The sequence below is a fragment of the Marmota flaviventris genome, chromosome 2, assembly GCF_047511675.1.
Source record: "Marmota flaviventris isolate mMarFla1 chromosome 2, mMarFla1.hap1, whole genome shotgun sequence".
NCBI lineage: Eukaryota > Metazoa > Chordata > Mammalia > Rodentia > Sciuridae > Marmota > Marmota flaviventris.
In genome coordinates, this window is record NC_092499.1 from 152,955,391 (window position 1) to 152,965,180 (window position 9,790).

General features: G+C 37.4%; 1 pseudogene; it reads right to left on the reverse strand.

The window, feature by feature from the left end:
• Nucleotides 1-4,347: 4,347 nt before the first annotated feature.
• On the reverse strand, nt 4,348-4,447 carry LOC114081240 (U6 spliceosomal RNA; annotated as a pseudogene).
• Between the last annotated feature and the right edge of the window lie 5,343 nt (nt 4,448-9,790).

Here is a 9,790-nt window from a genome sequence, read left to right on the forward strand (position 1 = left end):
TTATGTGGTGCTGAGGATTGAACCCAGCGCCCCGTGCATGCCAGGCAAGCACGTTACCACTTGAGCCACATCCCCAGCCCTCTACTAAACATTTTAAGACAAATTAAACTCTTCAACAAAACAGAAAAGGGGAACACTTCCAAATTCATTGTAAGAGGCCACCATCACCTTGATACCAAAACAGGCAAAAATACAATAAGGAAAGAAAACTACTAACTAATGTACCAGATGATCATGGATGCAAATATCACTAACTAAATAATATCAAACCACACAGTCATCAAAAGAATCATACAATATTACCAAGTGGGGTTTATCTCTATGAGGCAAGGATGGTTTAATATATGCAAACTATTCAATGTGATACACATTAACAGAATAAAGGACAAACATCACATATTCTTCTCAAGAGACACAGAAAAATATCACTTGCCAAAATTCCAATAACCTTTTCAGATAAAAGCATAAATAAATGAAAGGAAGGTTAGAAGGAATTGACTCAACACAATAAAGTCCATTTGTGAAAAGCCTTCATCTAACATCAAACTTAACAGTAAACAACTGAAAATTTCCTCTAAGTTCAAGGCCAAGACAAGAGGATCAATTTCACCACTTAACATTCAACATAGTACTAGAAGTCCTAGCCAGAGCAATTATGCAAGAAGGCATAATGGAAGGCATCCAGATAATTTTACTAGATTATCTCTGCAGATGACATGATTTCTATATGTAGAAAAACTGCAAAGAAAAAACTATTGGAAATAATAATGAACTTACTAAAGTTGCAGGATGCAAAATCAACCTACAAAAGTCCATTGCATTTCTATGCACTAATAATGAACTATCCAAAAAAGAAATAAAGAAAGCAAGCCAATTTACAATAGTATCAAATATAATAAAATACTGACAAGTAAACTTAACCAAGAAGGTAAAAGACCTGAACACTGAAAACTATAAAACACTGATGAAAGAAATCAAAGGCCTTCAACAAAACAGAAATTTTATGAATGATAAAATGCCTAGTGAGCATGAATGGGAAGAAGTACTAGTGTTCAGATGTCCATACTTCTCAAAGTAATCTACAAATCCAATACATCTATATCAAAATCACTATGGCATTTTTACAGAAATAAAAAGAATACTAAAATTTCTATGGAATTACAAAATATCCTATATAGCTGAGGTATTTTTTAGCAAGAAGAATAAAGCTGGAAGTATCACACTTTCTCATTTCAATATATATTATGAAGCCATAGTAATCAAAATCATATGGTGCTGGCATAAAAACAGACATACACAGGGCTGGGACTGTGGCTCAGTGGAAGAGCACTTGCATCACCCATATGAGGCAATGGGTTCGATCCTCAGCACCACATAAAAATAAATAAAAAAATAAAGGTATTGTGTCCATTTACAACTTAAAAAAAAAAAAAAAAACAGACACACAGACTATTGGAATGAATTGAAACCCAGAAAGCAAGCAATACATATACAGTCAACTGATCCTCTACAAGGGTGCCAAGAATACATGGCGGAGAAAATATAGTCTTTTCTATATAGTGTTGGGAAAATTAGATATTCACGTGCAAAAGAAAAAAAAATTGTTCTTACACTATACACTAAAATCAACTCAAAATGTATTAAAAAATTAAATTTAAGACCTGAGTCCATAAAACTTCTAGAAGAAACATAGGCGGAAAACTTCTTGATTTCTTGAGTGAGATCCCAAAACACAAACAATGAAAGCACAAATAGAGAAGCAGGACTACATTGGACTAAACAGCTTCTGGACAACAATAGAAATGACAGAATGAAAAGGCAATTAAACAAAAGTTAAAATGGATCAAGGAGCTTGATATCAAATCAGAGACACGGCGTCTGATAGAAAAAAAAGTTGGCTACGATCTACATACTGTGGGGTCGGGCTCCAAATTCCTCAATAAGACACCCATAGCACAAGAGTTAATAACTAGAATCAACAAATGGGACTTACTCAAACTAAAAAGTTTTTTCTCAGCAAAAGAAACAATAAGAGAGGTAAATAGGGAGCCTACATCCTGGGAACAAATCTTTACTCCTCACACTTCAGATAGAGCCCTAATATCCAAAGTATACAAAGAACTCAAAAAATTAGACAATAAGATAACAAATAACCCAATCAACAAATGGGCCAAGGACCTGAACAGACACTTCTCAGAGGAGGACATACAATCAATCAATAAGTACATGAAAAAATGCTCACCATCTCTAGCAGTCAGAGAAATGCAAATCAAAACCACCCTAAGATACCATCTCACTCCAGTAAGATTGGCAGCCATTATGAAGTCAAACAACAACAAGTGCTGGCGGGGATGTGGGGAAAAGGGTACACTTGTACATTGCTGGTGGGACTGCAAATTGGTGCAGCCAATTTGGAAAGCAGTATGGAGATTTCTTGGAAAGCTGGGAATGGAACCACCATTTGACCCAGCTATTCCCCTTCTCGGTCTATTCCCTAAAGACCTAAAAAGAACATGCTACAGGGACACTGCTACATCGATGTTCATAGCAGCACAATTCACAATAGCAAGACTGTGGAACCAACCTAGATGCCCTTCAATAGACGAATGGATAAAAAAAAATGTGGCATTTATACACAATGGAGTATTACTCTGCATTAAAAAATGACAAAATCATAGAATTTGCAGGGAAATGGATGGCATTAGAGCAGATTATGCTAAGTGAAGCTAGCCAATCCCTAAAAAACAAATGCCAAATGTCTTCTTTGATATAAGGAAAGTAACTAAGAACAGAGTAGGGACGAAGAGCAGGAGAAGAAGATTAACATTAAACAGGGATGAGAGGTGGGAGGGAAAGGGAGAGAGAAGGGAAACTGCATGGAAATGGAAGGAGACCCTCAGGGTTATACAAAAGTACATACAAGAGGAAGTGAGGGGAAAGGGAAAAATAATACAAGGGGGAGAAATGAATGACAGTAGAGGGGGTAGAGAGAGGAGAGAAGAGGGGAGGGGAGGGGGGATAGTAGAGGATAGGAAAGGCAGCAGAACACAACAGACACTCGTATGGCAATATGTAAATCAATGGATGTGTAACTGATGTGATTCTGCAATCTGTATATGGGGTAAAAATGGGAGTTCATAACCCACTTGAATCAAAGTGTGAAATATGATATATCAAGAACTATGTAATGTTTTGAACAACCAACAATAAAAATTAAAAAAAATAAGTAAATAAAAGAAAAGGCAATTAAAGAATCAGAGAAAATATTTTCAAGCCAAGAGGTTAATCTTCGAAATATGTAGAAACATACAACCTATTAACAAAACAAATCTGATTAAAATTAAGCAAAAGAACTTAGTGATATATGTGCAAGTCTGGTTCAATATTCAAACATTTATCAGTGTAACCTACCTCATTAATTGGCTAAAGAATAGAAGTCACATGACTATATCATAAAAATAATTCAGAACACTAGAGGCACAAGGGAAATTCCTTAGCTTGATACAGAAATCCAGAAATTCAACAGCTAACAGTATAGTTAATGATTAAAACTGACTTCTTTTCCCCTGTGGTTGGGGAAAAGGCACAGACATCTGTTCTCATCACATTTTTGGGTGTGGGTAGGTACCAGGGATTGAACTCAGGAACACAGTAACCACGAGCCACATCCCTAGCCTTATTTTGTATTTTATTTAGAGACAGGGTCTCACTGAGTTGCTTAGTGCCTTGCTAAGTTGCTGAGGCTGGCTTTGAACTCATGATCCTCCTGTCCCAGCCTCCCTAGCCTCTGGGATTACAGGCATGCACCACCATGCCTGACCTGTTCTCATCACTTTTATTCTGCAGGATACTGGAAATTCTAGACAGAGCAATAAGTGAAAAGGTAAGAAAAGGAAACAAAAGGCATACAGGTAGCAAAGGAAGAAATAAATAAATACCACGGCATCTAGATATGCAAATGCCATGATATTCTACGTAAGAAATCCCAAAGAATCTACAAAGATTCCTAGAACTAATATATGAGCTTAACAAGTTCATAGATACAAGTACAGCAAAATTAAAACTACAAAGGCATTATAACTATACTTGTATAGCTATAATTGTAGCAAAGAAATATACCTACACAACTATAGCCAATTGATTTATTATTATCATTTGCTTTTGGCTACATTAAAAAACTTTATTGAGATGTAATTCACATATCATACAGTTTGCCAACTTGAAGTGAATTATAATTGAATTATAATTCAATCATTGTTGGTATATTAAATTACTGTTTTAAAAAAGTATATAAAAAGCAACATGGAATGTATCATTTAAATTATTTCAAGTATATGATTCAGTGGCATTAATAAAATATGCTTCACAAAGTTACACATCATCCTTGCATAGGGGCCATGATAGTTTTCTCTGTATTGTTCCATTTTTAGTACGTTTGCTAAAGCAAGAAATGGCCATATAATTTTTAACAAAAGTACAAAAGCAGTTGAATGGAGGAAGGATAGACTCCTCCACAGACGGATATCCATTTGCAAACTGGATGCCCATCAGCAAAACCACAATAAAACAACCTAACCTAAACATCACATTTTATACAATAATCAGTCAAGATGAATCATGGGTTTCTATGTAAAACACAAACCTATAAGGCTTTTAGAAGAAAACATAGAGGGAAACATTTGGGATATAGGGCCTCATGACTTCAAAAACAAAATTGAGAAAGTGGGCTTTAGTAAAATTGAAATCTTCTGCTTTGTGAAAGACCCTAAGAAGTGAAAAGCTATTTCAAATAGCTTGAGGAGAGAATTTTAAAGATTCACTGTATGCCAAAATATACTCTACTGTTGGGGTGAGAGTTGTGGCTCAGTGGTAAAATGCTTGCCTCACATGTTTGAGACACTGGGTTCTATTCTCAGCATCACAAATAAATAAATAAAGGTCCAATGAAAATTAAAAATATTTTTAAAAAATGCTCTGCTATCATATATACCTAAAAAATAAAAATAAAAAAGTGATAAATGTTTGAGGTGACAAAAATACAAAAAAATATACATTGTACATAACAAAATACCACAGAGTATCTCATATGTATGTGCAATTATTACATGTCAATTAAGATTTTTTTTAAAGAAGTGAAAAGACAAGCCATGGAACCAAATAAAATATCTGTAACCCACATAGCTGACAAAGAAATCGTATTCAAAATATATAAAGAACTCTCAAAATCCAGTACTAAAAGACCCAACAATCCAATTAGAGCATGGCAAAAGACAAGACAGTTCCTCTAAGAGGTATATATAAATAAGTGCTTTTATGTTCAGCACTATCACTGCTACTGTAGCCAGAATGTAAATGGGGCATGAAATAGTGAACCAGCAATACCCCAGACCCTGTATCAGGGGAAAGTTTGTGGGTATAACCCAGGAAAGACTGCAGAGAGGGATGTCAACAAAGAAACAAGGTTGAGGGGACCCATGAACTTGTCCTTCCAATTGCTGAACAATTGGGAGGGAGATTGTGAGACTTTACAGAACATTGCAAAAAGATTCAATCTAATATTATAGCACCACTATAACAGGGCACTAACCAATAGGGACAGAAAAAGCTACCTTTCCCTACTCAAAGTACTTAAATCTCAAGTACAGCCAACTGGGGTTGACATGGAGACCTCTTTGGTGTTTCAATATCTTTTCTCCAGAATGGCTGCATGGAGAGGACAGATTGTCTTTGTTAGTCCCAAGTCCTCAGGTGAAGCAATACCCAACTTGGGTTCCATGGTGTGCACTGAGTGTCCCACAGCAAGGGTGTTTTTGCACACCTGGGGTTAGTAGATTAATATGTGAGAGGAGTCAAAATTACTAGGAACAACTATGGACAGTTGTGAGCTACAGAAGAGACTAGGGGTGAGCAAAACCCTGGCTCTGAAGGATGTCATGAAGTAGGGCAGAGAAGCTCCCTCAAGCATATAGCTTGTGGAAATCCATTGAGCAATGGGAAGGAGGCTTATTCAGGCTGGACAGGACACCATGCCTGGTCAGGTCTATGCTTCTACACATCTCAAAATGAGCTAGCACCTTGCTACAGGTGTAGTTGTATATTAACCATGTCTTTATATTTCCTGTATTCTAATGCTTAGACATCTAAGGTCTTGCTGATCTAGAGGCACTCTCCTTCCAGAGCTATCCCTATTCCTAGGGATAGTAAACAACTCTCCTGGCAAGGCAATTTTCATGTGCAAACAAACCAATACAGACTCTATATCCTCAACCAACTCCAATCATTGGAGTCTCACATTCCAAGCTTCTACCCATCTGCCCAAATCACCTTAGGACCAGGTACCAAACAACTTGAAACAGCAACATGCTCCAGAGCCCATAGCAATTATTCAAATCAGCCAATCCTAAGTTTGCATACCCTATTTTCCTCATTCCTTTCTTTAACAATACAACCAGGATGCTTGCTCGCAGTTCTGCTTTCGCCCTTTGTCTCCTGACCAATCCTGGTGTTTCTTTCTGTGGCTTTCTATGACATGGCATGTCCCTTTCTCTTAGGAACTATGAATAGCAACTATAATTTCAATGAAAGCCATCAGTCCCCTCATTTATAGGCATTACTATACCTCAGATTTTCTCTTAATACACTATATTTTAAATCAATGTGCCTTTGAGATAATACTAAACTTCTCATTCTTGGCCTCCATTTGGAAGGTTCCATTCTTTTCAACAAGACTCTCTTGGTTGTATCATCAAATCCCAAGTTAAAAGAGATCCTTTAGAGTTCGTCTAATCTTACATGCTCCCCCTCCCAATCCCACTATAAATCAGCCTCCTTATATCAGAGAAAACATTTGGCATTTGTTTTTTTGGGATTGACTAACTTCAGTTAGCACAGGGCAAAGGGGAGGGAAGGGAAGGGAGGGGGCAAGGGGTGTAAAAAAGATGGTGGAATAAGAGGCAAATCATTACCCTAAGTACATGTATGAAGACACAAATGGTATGAATATACTTTTATACAAAAAGAGATATGAAAAATTGTGCTGTATATGTGTACTATGGATTATAATGTCACATATAACAATTTAGAATAAAAAATTTATAATAAAAAAAAGAGATCCTTTAGGTAGGATATTGAAAAAGAAATGGCACTAACTCCTCCAAGTTAGTTCCAAGAGCATGCAATGCAAATCAGTTACTCATCTTAGGGAATAAAGCACAGTAGGACTGAAAACCTCCCAGTATGCAGCATAAGACTCCCAACATCAAAAGCCACATGTAGTTGTGGTAAGTCTAAATCAGTGTTTGGGTATACTGATTATTATTTTTTTATAGTCTGTTAATGGTTCACAGAGGTCTCACACAAAATATGAGCATTGATTTGACAAAAAAAAAAAAAAAGGATCAGAGTGAGCAGCTGTGAATGGAGCTTTAAATTAAATCTTGTTAGCTGGCTAGTTTGTGGATGAAGAAAGCTTGATTTCCAAAACTGGTTATGGGAAACAGTTTCCTATACAGAGGTGTGAGAGATGGAAAAGACTTTCATGTACACAAATGTGATGTGGGATGCAGGCTCTCAGTTATACCATTGGGGAGCAGCCCAGAGGAGGGCAATGTCCTGATTTGGTTATACTTCCTGTGTTAGCCTGTTTCCCAGGAGCTGACTCCAACAAGCAAACTGGGCAATGCCTCTTGGTACATCTTATTTATTCCCTAGGCTTTAAATAGAATTACTTGGTTTTAGCTTCTCTGCTCAAAGTTGTTTTCCTTCTTTTCTTTCTCCCTTTCTCTTGTCTCACTTTATTTATCACCAGTCTCCATGATTCTGCAAACTTCACTTGCTGTACATCACCCTGAAGACTCCTGATTCCCCAGGGAAAATAAATTCTAAATGGAATGATGATATCTGCAATACCTACAGAGTCTTGAAAAATGAAAAATGCAGACAAAGAATGAGAAAGACTCTACCTCTCTGACATCTCTCAAAGCAAGATGTTTCGCACAACTCTGTTGGTTTTAAGGTTGAAAGCTGGTTCCCTGGTTCACACTGAGGTTTAAACAATGTAGAACAATGCATATTCAACCCAACTGGAAATAATGGAGGAGGAATGTATTTTATGTTCCTGTCATCTCAGATAAAGATGCTTTCATTGCATTGTTTAAATGACTCCCTCTGTGTATAATTTCAGTGGCTGGGAGGCCACATATCATACCAAGATAGTGGACTGGTGGAGGATTTTCCTTGCCTACTTCAACATATGGTTATTGTGTTTCTACTTTTCTTTACTTTGGCAAAGATTTCTGGAGAACAAACATGTGCAGCAGCAAGGAAACACAGATATGGTCCAGGGCAAGAGACACTGGACTATTGGAGGCTTTCTCTCCCACAGGTGTGATAGGTCCTGAGTGATATATGACTCTATTTGGGGCACTGTTGAAGGTCAGAAGTTATCTACCTGAATAAAAGGAAACTGAATGAGCAGGACTTGGAGGATGTAATAAAAAAAAAAAGCTTATCTTCCTCTGACCTCTTTAAATTGCATTTAGCTGGAAGAATTCAGAAGGGATGCTCCTGGCATTAAAAGGCCTGTGCTTGCCACCCATCTTCTGAGTGGGGCTGGGGATGGTGGTGCAGGGGCAGGAGGAGGGGAAGTTTAACCTGGGGGTCCTATTCCACACTCTGTCTTTTGCACAGGATGGTGGCTTTTTATTGCTCCCTTTCAGATTTCTTGCCCCATGTGGCTACATGCCTGTTCTTAATCTTTACTTTTAGCAATTTCAGCATCCTAGGAATCAGATGCCCACCTAGTGCTCTTTTGCTACTTTATTGCTACTGAGCCCCTTACAGCCCCCACACAATTACAGCTAGTCTCAGGTCCTTGGAATCTAGGTACATACCCTGCTTTGAAACTTTGAGGAATGTGTCTGGTCCCATTTCTCATCCTCTAGACGTCCAGATGTTTCCAACCAGGGGGTGGGTAACTTAATTTTCAATATTCCCACTGGAGTCTCTAGGTAAGGGGTACCCCCCATGACCAGACAGAAGTAGCTGACAATAGCATTCTAACTGCTTTTTTCAAAAGTTTGCCTTCCCAGATTACTGTATACCCATATCCCCCAACATCTGATATCTCCTTTATCTTCCTGATCAGCTGAGGTGTCCAATAAGGGAAGTGATTCCTGCTCATTCATTCCTAACTGACATCTTCTGGTCTTGCACCTCATGTTTGTGGTGCTATACTTATGTTCCTGTGTCAAACTTGAACTTGACATGCTTTTACATATAGCTTTATGAAAGAGATCATATTTGACAAAATTGCCATTGCAGACTGAAAGATTTATTTCCACAATAAATGTGATGAGTTGATAGGTCAGCCATAAGGGAAAATGTGTGTTGATTCCTACTTCACAGCATGCACAAAAATCAAGTCCAAGTTGGTATTTCTGAATGTGAAGAGTAAAATAATAAAGCCTCAATAGAGGAACCTATTCATGAACTTGGGATGGGCAAAGATTTCTGAAACAGCCTGTCAAAATTATCATTAAAATGATAAAGCAGGCTCATTAAGAACTTTTTTTCACTTGAAAACATCATAAAGAGGGTGAAAAGGTAAGACTCTCAGAAAAGATTATTGTGATCCATAGAGTAAAGAAAGGGCTATTATCCAGAACCCATACAGAAGAAGTTAATAAGAAATCGACAATCCAAAAGAAAGTGAAAAGGTATTTGAACAGATACTTCCCTAGAGGACAACTGAATGACCAAGAATCAATGGAAAGTTGCTCAACTTAATTAA